General features: G+C 39.7%; 1 long non-coding RNA gene across 2 annotated transcripts in view; it reads right to left on the bottom strand.

The window, feature by feature from the left end:
• The window catches only part of LOC137641438 (uncharacterized), a 53,892-nt gene extending 42,784 nt beyond the window's left edge, over positions 1-11,108 (bottom strand). Inside the window, exon 1 of one of the 2 annotated variants that reach the window (XR_011044518.1) lies at positions 10,999-11,108. This is a non-coding gene — a long non-coding RNA (uncharacterized lncRNA). The remainder of the gene's footprint in view (positions 1-10,998) is intronic. The other variant, XR_011044517.1, reaches the window with a different exon arrangement.
• Positions 11,109-23,361: the final 12,253 nt, after the last annotated feature.

The following is a 23,361-nucleotide window of genomic DNA, read 5'->3' as shown; positions in this document are numbered from 1 at the left end:
GTGAGGATATCCGGGATAAGTAGGAACAATATAAGTAATCAGTTCTACATACAACCACCCTCACCCTCGTAAAGGAGAACGGGGGAAATACTTCTATATCATTATATAACAGTGCTTGGTGTGAAAGCTTACCTACATCAATGGCCAATCCAGAAAATACTAGGAGAACCACATTAGCCTACTTCTAGAGAAGGGAAGGAAATGAGGAAAAGGGTGACCATTATTTTAGAAAAGATGCTTCCTCCCCAGTAGGGAGCTAGGTATGCTACACAACCCATTGGCAGCTACTACAGGTCCCAGTGGAAACATGTTAAAAGACCTGTTAGTAACACTCTCATAAATAGTGGGCTGTAAAGCTTGTTTGAAGTTTCCCAAATCCGGCCTTTAAAACTTGCGCCAATGACAAGTTTTTTCTTAAAAGCAAGTCTCAAGCCAATTCCTCCAACTTCATAAGCTTGTAATCTGCCTATAGGGTCTATAGTTTCCCCTGATTTGTCACAAAGTTGAGACCATTTTTCATAGTGCTCTCTCTCACCTCTAGAAATGTTATCCCTAAAGCCTTCCCGTGGTCAAGCGCTTGCTTTAGGTGACTAGCCTATTCCCTGTACAGTACCTCTGAAGGACTCGTGCTGTTCCGCCGGAAAAAACCCTTCTGATGATCCGGACAATCCTCTGAAGGACTCGTGCTGTCCCGCCGGAAAAAAACCCTTCTGATAGTCCGGACAAAGCCTTCATGAGGAAGTGGTCAATGGGGAAAAGTGACATGCCCCATGACTGCATCCCCCGGGTAACTGTCTGTTCTGAGCCGGTCCCTCTCTAGTAACTGCTCCTCAGAGGGTACTGATATTACCTCAATCAAAGCTTGAACCCGTAACTCAAAGGTCCAGAATGGATAACCGAACATTCTCATAGGAACATTACTTAGAGCGAGAACCTGAGTGTCATACCCTTATGTTCATGCAGAAGTGTCTACCTGACTCAATGAACTACCTACTGGTTGATCATAAATATAAGTTTCCTTCAAAAGAAGTGATTGTAAGGAAAGGAGAAGTTCCTAAGCAAAGGAGAAGTTCCTAAGACAGATCCAGGAAACACGCTTCTTTATAGAGTGTGTGCCCTGTCATATGAAGCGCGCAAAACATATGAAGGATGCCTATCCTATGGTCAGCTTTGGAGCATTTGTGACCAGAAGGTTCTACTATTGCTGGAGTTTCCATACTTGAACTAGCAAGCACCAATTGGCGCATGCTAGCATGAAAGAGCTGTCTGTGATGGTGAACAGGCAACCCCTTTATAAGTGTCACAGATTCACGAAGGAGAGAGTGCCCTACATGGGCACGAGACAATGAGCTTGCATAACCAAGAATATGCTCGGCAAGAGATAAAACACGAGCATGAGCAATCAGTAACTCTAGGTTTGAAGGTTACTCATGAATGGCAGAGGCAAAGGACAGTAACATTGCCCTAGCTAGCAGGACAATGCTCTGGACACTGACCATATATGTACTTATGTTCAGCACCAAAGCCCTCTCTCTATCCACATGAAGACCAGAGGACCAGGTAATGGCTACTGATGACTCAGCAGAAAGACCTATAGGCTCCACAAAACCACCCCATCATTAGCTCACAAGGATGGTAAGGTTACAGAAACTACAAGAAACTATCGAGCTTAAGCAGGATTCTAACCCCAGTCGGGTAGAATGGCACACAAGGATGTTTCCAATAGGCCACTACTTAAATCTGGAGCGCTTATATTCTGTACATCGGAGCTTGCAAAATGAATGCGTGCTAATTGCCAAACTTTTGTTATAGTAGTAGGTTAGCTAGGGCATCAGCCACCCCTTGAGATACTACCGCTAAATAGTTATGGGGTCCTTTGTCTGGCCTGATAGTATTACATTGGATTCTTCTCTCTGGTTATGGTTCATTTCTACCTTTGCCTACACACACACAGAATAGTCTGGCCTGTTCTTCATACATTTTCCTCTGTCCTCATACACCTGACAACACTGAGATTATCATACAATTCTTCTCCACTTAAGTGGTTCACTACTGCAATTTAATTGTTCAGTGACCACTTTCCTCTTGGTAAGGGTAGAAGAGACTCTTCAGCTATGGTAGGCAGCTCTCCTAGGAGGACACTCCAAAATCAAACCATTGTTCTCTAGTCTTGGGTATAGCCATAGCCTCTGTACCATGGTCTTTCACTGTCTTGGGATCTTTTTCTGTATGACTAATGGGGGATGGGACATAATAACACGCGTATTGATTTACTAAAATGTGAACACTATTTCATTGTCTAGGGCCATAATTTACTTTGAGTGGCTGATTGTGGGTTACTGCACATGCATTTTGTGCATTTGCCCCTGGCAGCTTTTATGTTTTTTGCATAAACCAATCAAGAGTTTCCAATTACATACATAGACATTCCTGGATGTTGTTTTACAACTGCCCTTTATTTTACCTCTGCTTCAGTTCCAGCACGAATGCAATCACAAGACGACAGCTCCAAGAGGGGAGTGCTATCTATTGCTAATTTTAGTGTAACTTCATCTATTTTCTTTTAGGAGAAGGACACTCCAAAATCAAACCATTGTTCTCTAGTTCTGGGCAGTCCCATAGCCTGTGTACCATGGCTTTCCACTGTCTTGGATTAGAGTTCTCTTGCTTGGGGGTAAACTCGGGCATGCTATTCTATCCTATTTCTCTTCCTCTTGTTTTTTTTTTCATTTTCATAGTTTATATATTTAAGATCTATTTTAATGTTATTACTGTTTTAAATATTTTATTTCAATCTTTAAATATTTCCTATTTTCTCTGTTAGAGCATTTGGGTTTATAGCATTCTACTTTTCCAATTAGGGTTGTACCTTAGCTAATAATAATAATAATAATAATAATAATAATAATAATAATAATAATAATAATAATAATAATAATAGTAATAATAATAATAATAATAATCGTTACAAGTAGGAAACATATGCTTTATGTATCAGGCTAAAAATTGAAATACATATTTGCCGCTAGGAAACAAACATTAGGTAGAAATGAAGGTCAAATTTGTTTGAGACACTACTGTGTAGATTAATGTTATTTTAAAGTCTTTAACTCAATTCTGGCCAAAACTATACGCTAAAGTTAGGTCAGGTAAGGTGCGAATAGATGATGGTAGGATGCATCCCTGTACTATTAAAATAAATATTACATATTATTTAGACTATAAACACATAATCTAGATGGGAGCTACCGTATCTCTTCCAATAAAACTACTCAGTGATAAGTTTTGGTAGAAACAATGGTCAGAATCCGGTTCTACTGTAGTTCATTACAGGATAAAGTAAACTAGGGAAAAACTACTTTTTCCTATAACAAAAAAAGTCCGTTATCTTCGAAAACGGCACTCCTTCCTGTTGGAAAGGAATAGTTTTAGAAATGCTGTATATATATGTTAACATAACATAGCTAATGTTAGCGAAGCGAGCCAGTGGCGGAACAAGAACCATTATATTTAGCGTTGCTAATGTTAGCGTAACATTGCTAATGTTAGCATGCACAGCTCAACATTACTGCTTGACAGTACATACAAGCTTGATGTTTTTGTTTCCTGGCGAGCGAAGCGAGCCAACTGCGGAACAAGAGCCATTATATTTAAACATTTTAACAGAAAATATGTTATTTTCATTAGTAAAATAAATTTTTGAATATACTTACCCGGTGATCATATAAGCTGTCAGCTCTGCTGCCCGACAGAAAAACCTAAGGACAAAATACACCAGCGATCGCTATACAGGTGGGGGTGTACATCAACAGCGCCATCTGTCGAGCAGGTACTCAAGTACTCCATGTCAACACAGAACCAATTTTCTCCTCGGCCCACTGGGTCTCTATTGGGGAGGAAGGGAGGGTCCTTTAATATATGATCACCGGGTAAGTATATTCAAAAATTTATTTTATTAATAAAAATAACATTTTTCAATATTAAACTTAGCCGGTGATCATATAAGCTGATTCACACCCAGGGGGGTGGGTAGAGACCAGCATTATATGTTTACATTTAAGAGCTAAGTATTTTGTATTTCATTTTAGCAGTTATTCAAAATAACAAACATAAAATAAATAAGTACCTGGTAAGGAAGTCGACTTGAACAATTACTCTGCCTTTTTAAGTACGTCTTCCTTACGGAGCCTCGCGATCCTCTTAGGATGCTGAGCGACCCCTAGGATCTGAAGTATCAAGGGTTGCAACCCATACAACAGGACCTCATCAAAACCTCTAATCTAGGCGCTTCTCAAGAAATGACTTTGACCACCCGCCAAATCAAGTAGGATGCGAAAGGCTTCTTAGCCTTCCGGACAACCCAAAAACAATAATAAAACATTTCAAGAGAAAGATTAAAAAGGTTATGGAATTAGGGAATTGTAGTGGTTGAGCCCTCACCCACTACTGCACTCGTTGCTACGAATGGTCCCAGAGTGTAGCAGTTCTCGTAAAGAGACTGGACATTCTTAAGATAAAAAGACGCGAACACTGATTTGCTTTTCCAATAGGTTGCGTCGATTATACTTTGCAGAGATCTATTTTGTTTAAAGGCCACGGAAGTTGCGACAGCTCTAACTTCGTGTGTCCTTACCTTCAGCAAAGCTTGGTCTTCCTCATTCAGATGGGAATGAGCTTCTCGTATTAACAGTCTGATAAAATAGGATAAAGCATTCTTTGACATAGGCAAAGATGGATTCTTAACTGAACACCATAAAGCCTCAGACGGGCCTCGTAAAGGTTTTTAAATAGAACTTAAGAGCTCTTACAGGACATAAGACTCTTTCTAGTTCATTTCCAACCATACGATAAGTTTGGAATATCGAACGATATTGGTCAAGGCCGAGAAGGCAGCTCGTGTTTGGCTAGAAAACCAAGTTGTAGAACATGTAGCCGTTTCGGATGAAAATCCGATGTTCTTGCTGAAGGCATGAATCTCACTGACTCTTTTAGCTGTGGCTAAGCATATCAGGAAAAGAGTCTTTAAGGTGAGATCTTTAAAGGAGGCTGATTGTAGCGGTTCGAACCTGTCTGACATAAGGAATCTTAGTACCACGTCTAAATTCCAACCAGGTGTAACCAAACGACGCTCTTTCGTGGTCTCAAAAGACTTAAGGAGGTCCTGTAGATCTTTATTGTTGGAAAGATCTAAGCCTCTGTGATGGAAGACTGATGCCAACATGCTTCTGTAACCCTTGATAGTGGGAGCTGAAAGAGATCGTTCTTTCCTCAGATATAAGAGAAAGTCAGCTATTCGAGTTACAGAGGTACTGGTCGAGGATACGGATACTGACTTGCACCAGTTTCGGAAGATTTCCCACTTCGATTGGTAGACTCTAAGGGTGGATGTTCTCCTTGCTCTAGCAATCGCTCTGGCTGCCTCCTTCGAAAAGCCTCTAGCTCTCGAGAGTCTTTCGATAGTCTGAAGGCAGTCAGACGAAGAGCGTGGAGGCCTTGGTGTACCTTCTTTACGCGTGGCTGACGTAGAAGGTCCACCCTTAGGGGAAGTGTTCTGGGAATGTCTACTAGCCATCGAAGTACCTCGGTGAGCCATTCTCTCGCGGGCCAGAGGGAAGCAACTAGCGTCAACCTTGTCCCTTCGTGAGAGGCGAACTTCTGCAGTACCTTGTTGACAATCTTGAACGGAGGGAATGCATATAGATCTAGATGTGACCAATCTAGTAGAAAGGCATCTATATGAACTGCTGCTGGGTCCGGGATTGGTGAGCAAAATATTGGGAGCCTCTTGGTCATCGAGGTTGCGAAGAGATCTATGGTTGGCTGGCCTCAGGTGGCCCAAAGTCTCTTGCATACATCCTTGTGGAGGGTCCATTCTGTTGGAATTATTTGTCCCTTCCGACTGAGACAATCTGCCATGACATTCAAGTTGCCTTGGATGAACCTCGTTACTAGTGAAATGTCTAGACCTTTTGACCAGGTGAGGAGGTCCCTTGCGATCTCGTACAATGTCAGAGAGTAGGTCCCTCCTTGCTTGGAGATGTACGCCAAAGCCGTGGTGTTGTCCGAGTTCACCTCCACCACTTTGCCTTGAAGGAGAGACCTGAAGCTTTTCCAGGTCAGACGTACTGCCAGTAGCTCCTTGCAGTTGAAATGCATTGTCCTTTGACTCGAGTTCCATAATCCCGAGCATTCCCTACCGTCTAATGTCGCACCCCATCCTACGTCCGATGCGTCCGAGAAGAGAACGTGGTTGGAAGTCTGAACAGTCAGGGGAAGACCCTCTCTAAGGTTGATATAGTCCTTTCACCAAGTCAGACAAGACTTTATCTTTCCGGAAACCGGGATCGAGACCGCTTCTAGCGTCTTGTCCTTTTTCCAGTGAAAAGCTAGATGGTATAGAAGAGGACGGAGGTGTAGTCTTCCTAGTGACACAAATTGATCCACGGATGACAGTGTCCCTACCAGACTCATCCACAGCCTGACTGGGCAGCGTTCCTTCTTCAGCATCTTCTGGATGGATAGCATGGCTGGGGGTTGATCGTCTTGTTCAGCAACGTCCTCATCAGAGGGTTCCTCATCCGAAACTGATGAGGAAACGGCAACGGAGTGGGCAACGTCTGACTCGCTGAATCCGGTCGCACTGGTGGATGCGTGACGGAGCCGGACGCAATATCATGGCACTGCTGCACAGTCTGTGAACTGTCAACAACCATGGGTGCGCGAGGAAGTACAGCGTCAACCCGAACTGTCTAGACTGTCTGGGTTGTGCAGTCAACACCCTACCGGGTTGCTGAGGTTGACGCACTGCGTCACAACAAGTCACCTCTGCTGGTTGTTGAACGTCTTCCTAGTGACACACTGAACGTCAACAACCACCTCCGAGCGTCGCTTAACGTCAACGTGCAACTGGCAACCCACACTGGGTCGCATCGGTGGAGGAACCACCTCAACTGGCAGACGCGAGTAGGATACCTCAGCGTCAACAGGGCGCACAACCAACCGGTTGGAAGGTTGTTGGCCAGAAGGTTCTTCTCCGCATTTAAGTCCTCTATCAAGGACACAAGCTTGGACTGCATGTCTTGCAGCAAAGCCCATTAGGGTCTACGGGAGCAGGTGTGGCAACAGACGGGGTTAGCGACTGAGGCGGAACCATTTACCATCCCTGGAAGCCTTGTTATGTGTGACATAATAGTACAGTAAAACTTCAAAGGCTCGACAAAAGTGAGAAGTTGACCTGTAAACAACTTGGAGCGTCTCCTGGCTATGCGCCAGGGGGAGTCTACCAGAATTGAGAAGTCCATCTGGGCAGAGGCAAGAACTCCCAAGCCGAGAACTTCTCTCGTGTCCTATCAGACTCTCGCTCTATAAGCCAGTTTAAAAGAAGGGAAATCAAAGGCTGTATCCCTAAAACTCCTCCTGGTGCAAAAACCAGTCGCCTAGCCAACGCAACGCTCTCTAGGAGAGCGAGAGAGCACTAGCTTAACAACAACGGCTTCGAAGTAGCTAGGCCTAGTGTAAGTTCTGACGTTTAGGCGAACGAGGAGCAGCAGTTACAAGATCCGGACGAAGATCCTTAAAAAATCATCATGATTTAATTAAAGTCCATAAGAGGCTAAGCAGCTTAAGGCTCCTCTCCAAATGACAGAGTCCTCAAAGGAATATCAGTAGGAGGGAGAACAGCACTTTCTCATCTACAGGAACCTTGTCCGATAAAAGCTAGGTTATCTCAGTGAGTCTCTCACTGGTGCATTAGTAGCAGACCAGAAGGCAACGTCATGTAACTGCTTGACAGTCTGTGAACTGTCAACAACTGAACTGTCAACCACAACAGGTGCGTGAGGACATACAGCACTGGTGCATTAGTAGCAGACCAGAAGGCAATGTCATGTAACTGCTTGACAGTCTGTGAACTGTCAACAACTGAACTGTCAACCACAACAGGTGCGTGAAGACATACAGTGTTCACTCGAGACTGCTTTGACTGTCTATACTGAGCAGTCAAAACAACTCTAGAATGCGGAGGTTGACGCACCGCGTCAAAACACGGCAACTTAACTCCACCCTCCTGTTGTTGTGGTAACACGCGAACGTCAACGGAGGGTTCCGTGCGTCGGTGAACGTCAACATGCGTCTGGCAGGGTCGACTGCGCATGGGTGGTGGAACTCTCACAGCTGGAGTGCGGGAGCAGGTAGCCTCAGCGTCTACTGGACGCACAACCGTGGTTGGTTGTAGGCTAACGGGTGCAGCGTCAACCTTCTCCGCACGATACTCCTGCATAAAAGAAGCTAACTGTGTCTGCATAGACTGTAGCAAAGACCACTTAGGGTCTACAGCAGCAGGTGCGGCAACAGACGGTGTTACTGCCTGTTGCGGTACCACTTTGCCTCTCTTAGGAGGTGTGCAGTCGTCAGAAGACTGCAGCGAGTCCGAACTGACCCAGTGGCTACAACTGGGCCGTTGGACTTGCACGGAAGGGACCGACTTGCACTTAATAAGCTGCGAGACCTTGGTCCATGGTTTCTTACGAGAAACCTCTTCCGCAGACGAGAAATAAATGGGCTCTCTCGTCTTTGTGTGGGTGGGGCGATCTTGGGTAGATACGCCCGAAACCACGGAGGGAAAACGTCTGTTCGTTGATCAAGGCCTGACGAACCCATAAGTCGTTCGACATTACTTCTCCCCTGGGCTTGGGAGCTTGCAAGAGGTCCCGGACTAGGTGAACGACAGGCACGAACAGACGAACCCTCGGACGCAACACTGTAACACTTGCGCATATCACTTTATCACTTCGATTTTGTTTTGCACTAATTTCACTGAAATCGAAACTTTTACTGATTTCTACGTGAAACACGCAATTCTACCCTTCATTAAAAGGTAGTAATTGCGAAATCAGTCGTATAATGCAGCACATTAATACTAGCAAAAAACAGAAAACATATATAAAGCTAAAAAATTCAGTGGCTGGGAAAGAGACTAAACACTAGTTCAAATAAACTACGTTTACAATCTCTCACCGCACATAGCCTGGGGACAAGAATAAAACCCTAGAAACGTTTTACCTTCTTCCCCGTACAGCGACTAGGGAGGAGAGTAACACGAGAACAACGTTACCCGCTTGAACGGAACGTTTTCTCTCCTCTCTCTCCCTCCGTCTCTATCTCTCTCTCTCTTTCTCTCTTGATTTCGCACCTAAGAGAAGAGCCCAATTATAAATCGTCAAAAAAAAACATGTTATTTGACTAAAAGGAACTGAAAGGTTTTCCAAATAAAAAATTCCTTTAATTTAGAATTCAAAACATTTAAGTTAAGAAAGAATGAACGAAACGTCAGAAACGATTTACTCTTACTGCAAAGTGAAACCGTGATACTCTCTCTCTATCGTAACGATAGAGCGCATGTTGAACGTCCTGAACGTCAACAACTGCGTAGTCTAAAAACTAAACGTTAGTTCATCTTTGAAAACAGTACGAAGACTATCAAAGAGATTCTTTCATAAAACATTAAATTTAAAGTTTTAAATTCTTTAAAGGCTAACGGGCTCAACGTTGATTAACTTCGGTTCCAATTTCGGACCGCCTACTATAAGGAAAGGTCGCATATAAACAAAACATAAAAATTTATTTTTATATGTTTATAATAAATGGAAAGTTAATCGAAGAGGCCTAATAAAGGCGGAGAGATATAAAATATGTGGATCTATAATGTGTTAAGCAAAATTACTAAAAACCTAAACACACTTCCTTCTAAGGGAAGGGTCGGCCATTTAAAAGTGAAAGAGAGTCCATACTCTCTTTGTCACCATAATTAAATCTATCCAAAACGAGTTCAATTTTTGAGAAGAAGATAAAACACCTGCATAGCGAAAACTCAAAACTAGAATAGTGTACTTCACCAAATAGTTGTGAAAACAAATCCAGTTAGTAACAGCGTATTTAGTAGGTCTTGCCAGTGGCACAACAGAGAGAAAATTGGTTCTGTGTTGACATGGAGTACTTGAGTACCTGCTCGACAGATGGCGCTGTTGATGTACACCCCCACCTGTATAGCGATCGCTGGCGTATTTTGTCCTTAGGTTTTTCTGTCGGGCAGCAGAGCTGACAGCTTATATGATCACCGGCTAAGTTTAATATTGAAAAATATGTTTTCCTCTCATAAATAATGTGATCTAACCGGTTTTCACCTTCATTTCAACCGCAACAACAACAACCAGTTCGGCTAATTGAAGTTAATCGAACTGGTTTTTCAGTTTGTTTGCGGTTGAAATGAAGGTCAAATTCGGTTAATACAAGTTATATGCTACAGGAAATCATATATTTTCTGTTTGAAATGATATACCTTGTAGACTTGTAAAACTTTATCCAAAATCCTTCAAATTGGACTAGAAAATATGCTTTCCTAAAATAATAACGTGCCCAATGTGGTGTCAAAAGCGCATAAACCATCAGTTAACCAGTTGGACATCAAATATACGAGACTCATGTGGATTAATATAATTCGCTGGGATGTGTATATATTTTCATTACTTGTCAAATCTATTATCTTTAAGGGAAAGTTATTGTTTATATTGGTCTAAAATGAAATATATCGTTAGGTTTACAATACTTTAGTGTTGCCTAGCCAGTAGTATAAGCAGTTGGGAATAGACAGTAAGCCGAGAATACGGCATTCTAAAGAGGTCGTGGGAGAGGGGATGGGCAAGGATACCACAATTCCTAGGTTAGGTTAAGTAGAGTTCTTATGATTGTTTCCCCTTTAAAATGTTGGTTTTCTATAACCACTTATGAAATCTCCCACAGGGTCAGGCCCAACGGAGAACAAATTCTCCGAAAAATAAGAGTACCGCATTTAACTTATGAGAAATCATAAATAAATGGTAATTTTTTATTGTATTACAGGGATGGTAGTGACTATAATGTTGTACAGTACTTACCAAGGTTTTGTACATTCTAGTAAATAAATCTAACATAACACCTCATGCATAATTATATAATAGTTACCTAAAATTCCAGACATCAGAAGTGGAGGTCGATAAGGTTTTTTTACCTTACACCTTTAAAAGAGGAATGTCAAACTGAGACTGAGACACGCGAGCTGTCTCACAAGGACGTAAACACGTAAACAGTAAAACAAAAGAAACGCGAATGCGTGAGATCTATATTCTATGTAACGGCTCATTGCATCCATATATATATATATATATATATATATATATATATATATATATATATATATATATATATATATATATATATATATATATATAGAGAGAGAGAGAGAGAGAGAGAGAGAGAGAGAGAGAGAGAGAGAGAGAGAGAGAGAGAGAGAGAGAGAGAGAGAGAGAGAGCTGGCAGGCCTATGTGTGTCAAAAGTGAAACAGATTGACTGAATTATGGAAGATCTCGTAGGATCTAAAGCATTTGAGAGATAAAGAGAAAATAAAGAAATTAGTTTATTGTTCATAAAAAAGCAGTAAAAATATCAAGCAGATTGAATAAAAGAAAAGAATGACAATGCCCTGAAGATGACTAATTCATCCACTGTTGTAATATGATTGGTGGTTGTATTTGCGGTCAGAATTTTTTTATGAATGAATGAATGAGTTATAACTTTTAAATTAAAAGTGTTATAAAAAATACTCTTAAAACTCTTCAATTATAACTTTCAAATTAAAAGTTTTATAAAAAAAAAATACTCTTAAAACTTTCAATAAATCCTTTCCAAATTTATAAATATGGGCTTATTAATTAGTATAACTTGAATGAAAAGACAGGAACTTACCATCATATAGTTTAAAGGCCACTCATGAATGGCAGAGGCAAGGGACGGTGACATTGCCCTAGCAAGCAGGACAATGCCCTAAAGATTGACCTTATTAACATATGATCAGCATTCAAGCCCCCTCTCCACCCATGCTAGGACCAGGGAGGGCCAGGCAATGGCTGCTGATGACTCAGCAGGTAGACCTGTAAGCTCGCCCAAAACCACCATCTTTAGCTCACAAGGATGGTGAGGCTGCTGATACTAAAGGAACTAACAAGTTTAAGCGGGACTCAAACCCAAATAATTTGCCCAAATTTTCCTTAAAATTCATTCAAATGCTCTAGCTTTGGGTGTTTTAAAATGTTTATTTTTATTTTATGGGAAATGGCATATTTTCTTAAAATTACATATCAAAGCATAAACTATTTTAATAATATTTTGTCCTAGGGGTAGAAGAGACTTTAGCTTTGGTAAGCAGCTCTTCTAGGAGGACACTCCAAAATCAAACCATTGTTCACTAGTCTTGGGTAGAGCCATAACCTCTGTACTATGGTCTTCCACTATCTTGGGTTAGAGTTCTCTTGCTTGAGGGTACACTTGGGCACACTATTCTATCTAATTTCTCTTCCTCTTGTTTTGTTAAAGTTTTTTTATAGTTTATATTGGTGATATTTATTTTAATATTATTCTTAAAATATTTAATTTTTTACTTGTTTCCTTTCCTCACTGGGCTATTTTCCCTGTTGGAGCTCCTGGCCTTATAGAACTCTGCTTTTCCAACTAGGGTTGTAGCTTAGCAATTATTAATAATAATAATAATAATAATAATTCATTACATTTAAACAGGAAATATTATTATGATATCATGATGGTTGGAATGAATCTTCTATTGTTAACGGTTATAGTCTAATTAATATTTGTCATATAAGTAAATAGATACTGTTGTTATACTAACCTGAAGTAGTAGAGGCCCTTTACGACGATAATTCTCGCGTTTGTAAATTTCAAGTATATCATCAAACCTATTTTATCAGCTTATTCTGTTACCTCACAATATTCTTAGTCATATGTATGGCAAGATTTTACTTGTGTTTCCTATCACTATAACCCTCTGAATTGCAAGCAATTGTTAAAAGACTTTACTGTATATACATCTGAGCGTCAAAGGTCAAAATTAATCAATTCCAGGTCAAAGATTAATATTGATCTTCCCTAATGGAATGAATATGAATGGAATTAGTCCATTCCAGCCTCTCAAAAATTACTCATTAAGTATTTTTACATAATGTTTGCAGTATTAAATGCATTGAATTAACCAGTATAGAAAAAACACAGAATGAATGAAGCAAAGTTGGAGCAAAGTTGGATTTAACTTCATTTTACCTGTAACAACGATAGTTGATGCCCCAAGTTGAATTGATAAGAGGAAGTATTATTGGTTGAATGGGAGTCCCTTTTATAATAAGGCTGTGTAGGCGTACTTTGGCCATTCTTTCACATTTCTATCTTTGACAAGGTTGCTTGATACTGCTGTTCCGTGACACTATGGCATTTACCCATCCAAAAGGGGTTATTTCTGCATAAAATCTATATTGTGTCCGAAAATACCCTTTGCATTATCATTAAAAAATTGAATGACAGTTTCCTACATCCTAATTGAGTGTCATTTTTCTACTAACATCTGCACTTCAATTCATTTTTCAAATTTGCATAATCACAGAACTAGCAGCACAATCCCTTCCCTTGAGGACATTTCCTCAGCTACCAAGTAGCATGTTGTTGTACAGTACCTTCTATACTTTCCATATTGAATGTTGTGCCATGGTCCTCCATATCATTTCTTCTATCTAAGCCCATGATCTTGCCTAGAGACTATTCTCAACCGTATGGTGTAGAGCTTGGCTACAACATATCACGTGTTGAGTAGATTAGTCCTGAAGACACTTTAAGCCAGCTTTTATGTTTGAGAATATTAAAGTAGTTCTTCTAGAACTCTGAGTGATACCGCCACATCATAGGAGACTTCATATTACCCTTGTAAAAAGTGCTATACAATATATGTATCTAAGGGGGGGACGCCTCTTCTTTTGACATGTTAAATCTCTTATCATCTAGTGATCTGCAGTGATGTACTTACTTTATTTACTTTGAACTTGATGGTCATGCCTGTCCTATCATTAACTATTTTACATACAATAACATTCTCTTGATAGTTAATGGAAGTTTTGAGGTTTTAACCATTTCTACATTTTGGTGTACAGTATTGGCTACTAGATTAGTTCCATGTGGTTGTATAGTCATTTGGATTACCAACATTACAATTTTTAAAATAGATTGTATTTTTCCTGCCTATACAAATCTGACTCATTCAAAGCCAGTTATGGCCACTTGAAGAATTATTAAGTCTGGCAGCATCAGCCTCCCTAGTAATGGGTTGATATGATGTTCGTGGCTGATTTCTCACTCTAATTCTGGTTAGGGCTTCTGAGTTGGATGGGGCGAGAAGTAAAACTTTAAATGAATCAGGTTTGTATAGCTAGGAAAAATACAAACTATTTAAAAATATAGTTTGTTCCAACGCGGATGCAAACCGAGTCACTTAAATGCTGAGTCTTCCTTAGGTGAGAAGTATTCGCATGAAGAAAAAAGGGAGCCTTGCTGTTCCACAACCCGGAATGTCTGTGTTCGGACCTGATAAAGGAGCAAAGGACACAACATTCTTGCACCCTGTGACTAATGGATATACAGATGAGTCACAGCCAGATGAGTAGGTTAATCGTGGAGAACAGCCATAAGCAACTATATGATTAAAGGATTTGCTGATTACAAGAGTTCATCAAAACACGCTTAACTGCATATGTGTCTGATCAGCGTTATCACTCCTAAGGGAGGGAGATGAGGAAGGAAGGCCAGACATTCAACTCTCATATAAAATAAGATGTAACTGATAACTGATACAATACTAGATGTCCTCCAGGAGTTGGTTCTCAACACCAACTGCTTAGCTGCTACCATGGGTTCAACTGAAAATGTTAAGGAACCTATGGGTGCAATCCTTGAGGTAGTGAGCAGTAAAGGTCCTCAGTGCTACTGAATAGTTTTTGCAGTAAGCCATTGTTGCTGCAATGCTGAGAATATCATGTGCTTTGGGAGGGGCTCCAGTAGACGCTTCTTTCGAAGATTTATACGCTCTCATGGTTGTCTCACATAGCCAAAAAACTATTGTATTTTTGGCTATCCTCTTTTTTTTATGACCTGTACTCACAAAAATGTTGGGAGTTGCAGGGCAACAGAGACAAGTCCGCTTTAAGTAGAGGCAAACCACTCTTACAGTTCATAATAGCAAACTGCCCATAACATCAGTTACCTCCTAGATTGAGGAAATGGAGCCAATGACTGTTCACAGCTGGATTCTGGATCTTTGCTACTGATATAAATTCAGGTTTAAATGTTAATGAACAGTTCTATTCACCCTTAGAGTGTTCTACAAAATAAGAGATGCCATGAAGCTCACTCACCCTCTGTGAAGACTGTTTTAAGCATGAGATCCCTGTCTGAGGCCTTATTTCGACGTTCATATGGTGCCCTTTTTAGGGAACATAAAACCTTAATCACACTCCAAGTCGGGGGTTTGATTTCCCAAGGTAGACAGGACTGCTCAAAACTCTTCGTTGATGTTGAGAATTCCCATAAAGAGGAGAGGTCAATTTCCTTCAGTTTAAAGACCTGACTCAAGGCTGAGCGGTAACCTTTCATCGCTGTGACTGAGAAGATTCTCCTCCCATAGGTAAAGTAAAAAATCTGCTATCAGTGGAACAATGTTACAGTACGTTGATGATACCAATCACAGAAGAGGGACGCCTTTGCCTGGTAAACAGCTGCATAGGACTTTCAGAGATATCTTGAAAGTTCCTTCGCAGTCGGTCTTATATTCCCCCTTAAAGCATTTCATCTTATCTGAAGTGGTGACTTGTGTATCAGGTCGATGCCTATAAGCTTCTAGGAGTTCGACAGGCAAGAGGTGTCTCGGATGCTTAGGGATTGCAATCAGCCAATGCTGTGACTGAGGAGTAGGAGTAACAATCCAAGGAAATGGAGGCTAAGGATCAGCACTTTGTGTCCTATCTGTAGTTTGAGGAGAGGGAGATACTTTGTGTGCCAGAGACAACGACCCTTTAGGAAAGAAGGTAAAAGAAACTTCTCTACCCGGAGAAATGAGACCCAACAGTCCTCAAGGAGTAACAGGCACTCTGACTTTCCCAAAAATTGAGGGGAAAAGTATGTTCCCAACAACAGATATGGAGGAAGTTTAAGCGAATGCGGAGATAGTTAGCGCACAGCAGGAAGATGGCGGGTGTGTATGCTTTAGTGTACTGTACTCTCAGGCAGATTGCTCTTAGTGCAGAGAATTTTCTGGATGTACATAGAAAAATCAATGAAAATCCTTGTCAGGGATGAAGAGCTGCTCATACAAGCCAAGTGCATTCATAGGGGGAGATGGAGAATGAGCAGGATGAGAAATCTCAGCCAGTAATAAGCGAGCATCAGCCAGAGCAAGCTCAATGGCTGGAGTGAAGTTTGAAATTGAAGGATCAGCAATGAAGGTACAGTAGAATTTTCAGCCTCATGTTGTAGGGCAGGAGGAACTACGTTGTCAAATTCCTTGATAAACACTTGGTCACCATCCTCTGTTACAGTGTCTTGGGTGAGACCCAATAACGATGGACCAGACAAAAGGCTAGAAAGGGGAGATCAAAATTTCTTACTCTCCTTCAAAGCTGAAGCAATTGAAGGCGACCGATTACATTTAGCCTTCTTTTGTTAGCTATGGAACTTCTCTAATGACCACTCCCTACAAACAGCACAAGGGAACTTCGATGAGCATCTACGTCCTCAAAACATAGGATGAATTGGATGAGGATCAATATTAAGGCGGCTCATGAATGTCCCACAAGGGTATTCCTCGATACTAGGCCAAGTATGCACCACACACGCTTGCTTGCACTTCTGTAACAGAAAAAGAGACGGCAATTGAATAAAACAAGATAACTAAAAGCAAGTAACAGATGTACAATCACTTCAGCAGACAGAAAGCAAGGATATCAGCCATGAACAAACTCATACCAACCTGTTACGAGGGAGGGTTATGCAGCCATACCAGGCTGCCAGAACCTCGATAATTTTTCAAGTGGCCATAACTAGCTAAATGACTATTTGTATCCACGTAGAAACAAATATACTTTTTGGTTATATGACTATATGTACTAAAGATTTTACACTAGGAAGATATAGGATGGGATTAGATATACAGTAATGTACTGTATTGATTTAGGCTGCATAGCATGGCATTGGAGCCAAGAAACCCCTTTAGCACTGATGTACAGTATAACCAAGAGAAAACTTCACAGCTGCAATACGAAAGCAAAGATAGAAGAAAAGAGGTAACAAAATTAGAATCTTATACGAGGGTGCAGCTAGATGGACAAAGGAATGCTGCAAAGACCTTTTAGTAATGCCTACAACGCACAGCACGAGGTGCACTAGTGGCTGTACCCAGTTTCAGAAAATAAGTTTTGAAAAATATGATCTTTTAATTTTATTTTGGCTGAGAACTATCTTTTTTCTGAAAGGGTATTTCACCAACTGAACTTATTTTTTTGCTACACGTAATAAAACCTCTTTAATAATTTTAAATGAGAATATTATATATCTCACAATCTTTTACATGGTTGATTCAATACTGTAGCGAGTCTAATATATTTTCTCCTCTTTATTACTATTTCTTGCTCACTATCAATAGTATCTTACTTGGATATTTTACTTAAATGTTATTTAGATAATTTTCAAAACTATCTTTAATGATAGTTCTGTCCTCTATCATTCGTCTAAATGGGATCTCTCTTGTGAGGTATGTAGATATAATTTTCAAGTCTTAATATTGATTAGTTTGTCTCTTTCCAATACTACGAACCTAGAATAATCTTAATTTCCAAAAAGGTAATAATAATGGATGACCTAAACCACACAGAGGAGGAAGCTTTGCAGGTGGGTCCCTCAAAGGGTTGCACGGAGAAGTATTCTTACGGGGATAGCTTGACAACCATGCCTCTGCTAAGTCGGATCCAGATCAGGATGACACTCTGCAGGTTACCGGTCCGCCTAGACTGGGATGCCTGCGTCTCGGGTAGGTGCTGCTCCGATAGTTAGAATAGCATAGGCTTCGATACGCTCGCTCTCTATAGTACACCCACTTCTGGTGCGGTCCAGCCAGGTCCCGTTGCTTTGTCTTCTGACTATTTCACAGTCCAGCCAGGTCCTGTTGCTTTGTCTTCTGACTATTTCACAGTCCAGCCAGGTCCCGTTGCTTTGTCTTCTGACTATTTCACAGTCCAGCCAGGTCCCGTTGCTTTGTCTTCTGACTATTTCACAGTCCAGCCAGGTCCCGTTGCTTTGTCTTCTGACTATTTCACAGTCCAGCCAGGTCCCGTTGCTTTGTCTTCTGACTATTTCACAGTCCAGCCTAGGGATCCGGCTGTGGCTGGATCTTCAGGTTTCCAACTTTCAAAGGTGGTTCCAATGAGTGTCATTTCTTTCGGCCCTTTGGATTTGACCGGTGCTGGTCCTTTAGGATACCAATTTTCAAGGGATTCTCCAGCAAGGCTGCTTTCTTCCATTCCTGCAGATTCATCTGTGGCTGGAACACTTGCTCTTCAGCTTCCAAGGAAGGCTCAATGGGAGCAAGCAGCTTCATGTAACATTAATAGTAAAGGTAATGCCAAGTGTACTGCCAAGCAAGTAACCATTACTGTAACTAAAAAACACCTGAGTTGTAGGATACCAATGAGTAGTAAATGGAAAGAGTACTAGGAAAAACAGCAATGATGTATGGTGAATCTAACTGGCAAAGAAATCACAGAAACAGCAACACCAGCTAAACCGGTGAACCACCAAACAAATGCAAACAAGCATCCAATCAAAGAATACAGGCACCATAATGAATGCATCATAGTATATCACAAAGTAAGGCATGGAAGGAAGAAATAACCTGAAGTCTGGTACTTGACTTAATATGCTTGAAAGCCCAGCAGACACATATCTCAGATTAACACCTCTTTTTAATGGTGACTGAGGAAGACTGGAGGTTGAGGGTTGCTTGTGATGCAGGTACGCTGCGATAACTCAAACGATGCTTCTTTTCTAGAATGCCACACGATATCACTCGTAGAAAACACTGTTCAGCTTCTAGGTGCTGTGGGAAGTTTGGATAAGCCAGAACTTGCAGGTTTCCCCTATACTCACCGAGTCCATGCTCCGTACATTGACACACTGCCCCAAGAGCAGGGGAACAATATTTCTTTAGTAATCAAAATTTATTGGATTCCCTATTCTAGCCCTTAAAAGGAAAGTCCTTGGAGACCGTACAGCACTCTAGCCCCAAGAAGGGAATAAAAGTGAATAACTTTTGGAGTCATGACAATCTTTCTTTTCTCTTCTTTGTAAACTTATGCAATATTAATGCACAATACTGCACAAGGTTTTGTTATTCAAGATTTCCATGCGGGAGTGTTGAAGCCATTCCATTTCACTTCAGATGTCATCATCAATATTTAGAGTGTTTTTATCATCAATTATTAGATGAAGAATTTTTTTTCTTCATCTACGTACTGCATTTTCCCATGCCTATAACAAAGCTATACTTTAAGGGCTGGTGAATACCTCTTGCATGGGCAGTCATGGGGCTTTTTTCTACTGTCTTGAACTTATTCTTAGTGTCTTGAGAGTCGTCAGCCCAATAAGATTGGACCCAGCCTAAGCTTGGCATTAGACATTAACCTCATTCAACAATGTCTGCTACAAGTACATAACTTGTAACTTGATTTCATGCTTTGGGAGACTCAACACCCAGCCTCCCCTTCCTTTGTGTCCTAAGAATATCAAAATTGGAATCAAAGTCACACAAGGATCATAATTAAAAAATCAATTTGGACACTAAAAGGAGAAAAAACAGTGGCTCTAAGACTAAGTTATGCATCTGGTCCCTCAAGTTTCCCAAAGTACGTATGGGACGCCTGCTGCCCACGAGTTGATGTGCTAAGAAAAATCTAAACCATGGTCATTAATATGCTTGTGTTTCAATGAAGCTGATGGTGGAAGGGATATTGGAAAGTGGAACTAAATAAAATTAGAAAAACTAAATCGGACTACGTGTATCTCGATAGTTTCTTTCTGAAGCACCACGATGAAAGGCAAGGCACTATGAATCTCAAGTTGTACAATGAAAGACAAATGATACACATACTTCATCAGAAGAACACAGAGCAGTAACATAGAATAATGATGAAAAATGTACATTGTAACAATGAAAAATAAAGTAACCTATCTACTGTAAACTTCATAGATTAAAGTATCAACTACACTGCATAGTTAATTTAATCAACTGCAGTGGAAATAATAACATCAAACTCACAATGAAATCCTTTGATATGGACATTTAAAGTACATAATACGAATTATCAACATTTTTTGTACGAGAGGTTTTATCTAAGAAATTTCATAGAATGTACAGATACAAGCAATTGATGAGTGGCATGAAAGAGTACAGTATAGTACTTGCAGCTCAAGTTAACATTAAAGAGCAAGCAAAAGTTGGATCACCCCTATTGCAGCACTATGGTTCCTGAATTTAGTACAAGAAGTACTTCAGTTATGAACAAGTTTAAAAACTTTCTGAGAGACTGTTCTATACATCACTTGGTCCCCAAACATTACCTGAAAGTTTAAAGGCGGATTTACACGGTCAAACTGTTTGTTGAACGCGGTTCGACAGAGTGTTTGAAGTAATGTTCAAACAGGGGTACTATATTTGGTTGTTGAACAGTTCGAAGAAAGTCTGTTCTTGCCTGACTTTTGTGGGCGGGTCATCATTGTCCACAAACCTTATGCATTTGTGGCTGACTCCACCTCTTCAAATCGTTTGACAAGCAGATTTGACAACTGGGTTCGACTGTGTAAACCCCGCTTAACATTCAGTACATTATTAAGAAAAGTAAGTACTTTGTACAAAAGGTATTTTATTACATAATACTGTAATCAGTTTTCATTACCTCTGGAAAGATCACTGGACGTATCTCCATTCTCGTGAAGGTTTGTCATTATCTCGTTTATACATTAAGCTATTTTTCGCCGCCAAATTCGCTACAAAGGATTTTATACATCCTGAGATGCTGGTGAAGTAAAGTAAGCTGGTTCTGTTCTTTGTAAAGGCAGTAATCTTCATGGTTCACTAGATCCTCTAGTCCAAATGAGAAAATCCAAAATATACTGTACAATAAAAGGGATTTTGACGAAGGAAAAATCTATTTCTGGGCGAGGGACCTGTGTCGCCCAGTGAAATGCTCCTTATAGCACCATTTCTAAGGTATAAATACTGCTAAATATACCAGAGAAAAAAGTTGCATGGAATGCCAGGAATATACCCAGCTCGCTCACCCTTATAGGGTGTCCGTATATAAACTGGGGCGTGTTAAAACCACTACCAGAGGTACCTTACCAATTAGTCCTCTCCTTCCTCAATATCCCCCGATACTACGAGGTGCCGTTCTACATCCTACTACTGCCTGAAACAAGTAACTTTGAATGGTAGACAATTCAACATCGGGAATTTTGCAACATTCATTGGTTAAATACTGTATACTGTTTACTTATCGCAAAATTACAGTAGTTTATATTCTGTAAATATGGCTGCAATAAAATTATATCCAGCTAACTGTATTCAAGTACAAAATTTTCAAAATCATAATACTGTATAACAAATATACTGAACTATACACAAGTCCTAATACATAGTCCAAACCATTACTAGTTTTAGTTCCATGATTATAATGTAGTTAATCTAACATCCATCATGTTTATAAGAATAGACTCCCTTCATAAGTGTAATACGAAATATTAAAAGAAAATATTTGATATACATTGTACGTACAAATTCTTTCTAAAAACTCCTAAAGTATATGCTGATATAGAGCTTATGAATCATATTGAAGCAAAATTAACAAGGGTATCTATATTATGAATTAAAGCAGGTAATTATTTTGAACTACTTTCATCTCTGAAACAACTAATTTTCATTGCTTAAACCATTACTATTTACAACCTCTAAATTTACTCTACTAGTTTGTCCATGTAGACCAATTGTCATTCAAGCAATTAGAATCTATCAAATTACAATAAATCAGCTTGTTACAAATTATACTTTTAATGTACTAAGCTCAAAGCTTCAAAGAGAATGAGACTCCCAACATATTTTTATGTACGCCTATTTCTCATCATAACAGTCACTCAGACTTTCAGTAATAAGTATACCATAGGTGGGGTTTCAGGTAAGCGGTACAACACTCACCAGACAAACCCAGTCTCGTATGAAAATAAATTGTAAAAGTACTGGGCTCTAGAAAAATTAATAGACAATAAACAGCACTTAAAATATTTCAGTTTGGGGTATTCATGAACAGATTTGCAAAGTTAAAACTACATTAAATTTCTCAAAATGATATAGCATCAGCAATATTTAATGAAACTTATGCATTGCTATGATAAACAAAAAAAGATGAAAAGAATATGGACATAGTGCCTCGCAATATATTTCATAAGATAATCAAGGAACCAAAATTGCTTCATAATTGAAAGTGGCTTGTTTATAGGCACAAAAAAAACTTTCCCAGAATCACATCAAAAGAGCACCTCTTCTTTGGCAGATAATTTAAATGGAAGTTCATTTCTTCATGATAATCACAGTACATGTCATGTAGTTACAATACAAGTTGGCTCATAATCATGACTCATTTACTCACCACACCACAATTACTTTAGTGGTTACCCAATAAACGACAAATGCAATGACAGGAGAAGGCGGTGAAAGAAAGAGACAAATGATTATGGCAAGATGTACTTAAAAACTATGTCAAGCAACATTACATAATATGATTTATATAATAATACTTTACTGAAAATTACTATGATCACCCTAAAACTCAGTTCAAGATCTAAGGTTTAAAAGAACCTAAAAGGAAAAAAAATACAATTGGGTAGATAGAAAATATTAAAAGATTGACAAAATATTTTCTTTCGGATCTAAGTACCATACCTGTCATTTGACTTAAGCAACAACAGTCATTAAAAATTATGCTCATCATCTTGATTTTGTTAATTATCACAGTTGTGGATGGAAAAGACAATTCTACGTAATGTATATACAGTAGCTACCATTTCAGTAAGAAACTCCCTTCAACACAGGTAAATGCTGGCGTGTACCTTAACTACCAAGAGTTTCAAGAGTATCAGTGTTTAACTTTGTACAACTAAAATTAATCCAAAGTAAATCTAGTCACATAGATTGAAGAACTGGTTTTAACAAATGCAGAAACTCTACCTCATGTCATAAAACCTAATACTATACAGTATACGGTATTGTATTTAATCAAAACTAATACTAGTCCTAAAGAAATAGAAGTCTCCAGTACAAAAAAAATTTCAATACACAATGAAGGATTAACTTTAATCAATGATGTAGGATTCTAATCCCTGCACCCTAATACTTAAAG

This window comes from Palaemon carinicauda, chromosome 5 (genome assembly GCF_036898095.1).
Source record: "Palaemon carinicauda isolate YSFRI2023 chromosome 5, ASM3689809v2, whole genome shotgun sequence".
Classification (NCBI taxonomy): domain Eukaryota; kingdom Metazoa; phylum Arthropoda; class Malacostraca; order Decapoda; family Palaemonidae; genus Palaemon; species Palaemon carinicauda.
The sequence above is the reverse complement of the archived record's forward strand: the minus strand, read 5'-3'. Positions and strand labels throughout refer to the sequence as shown.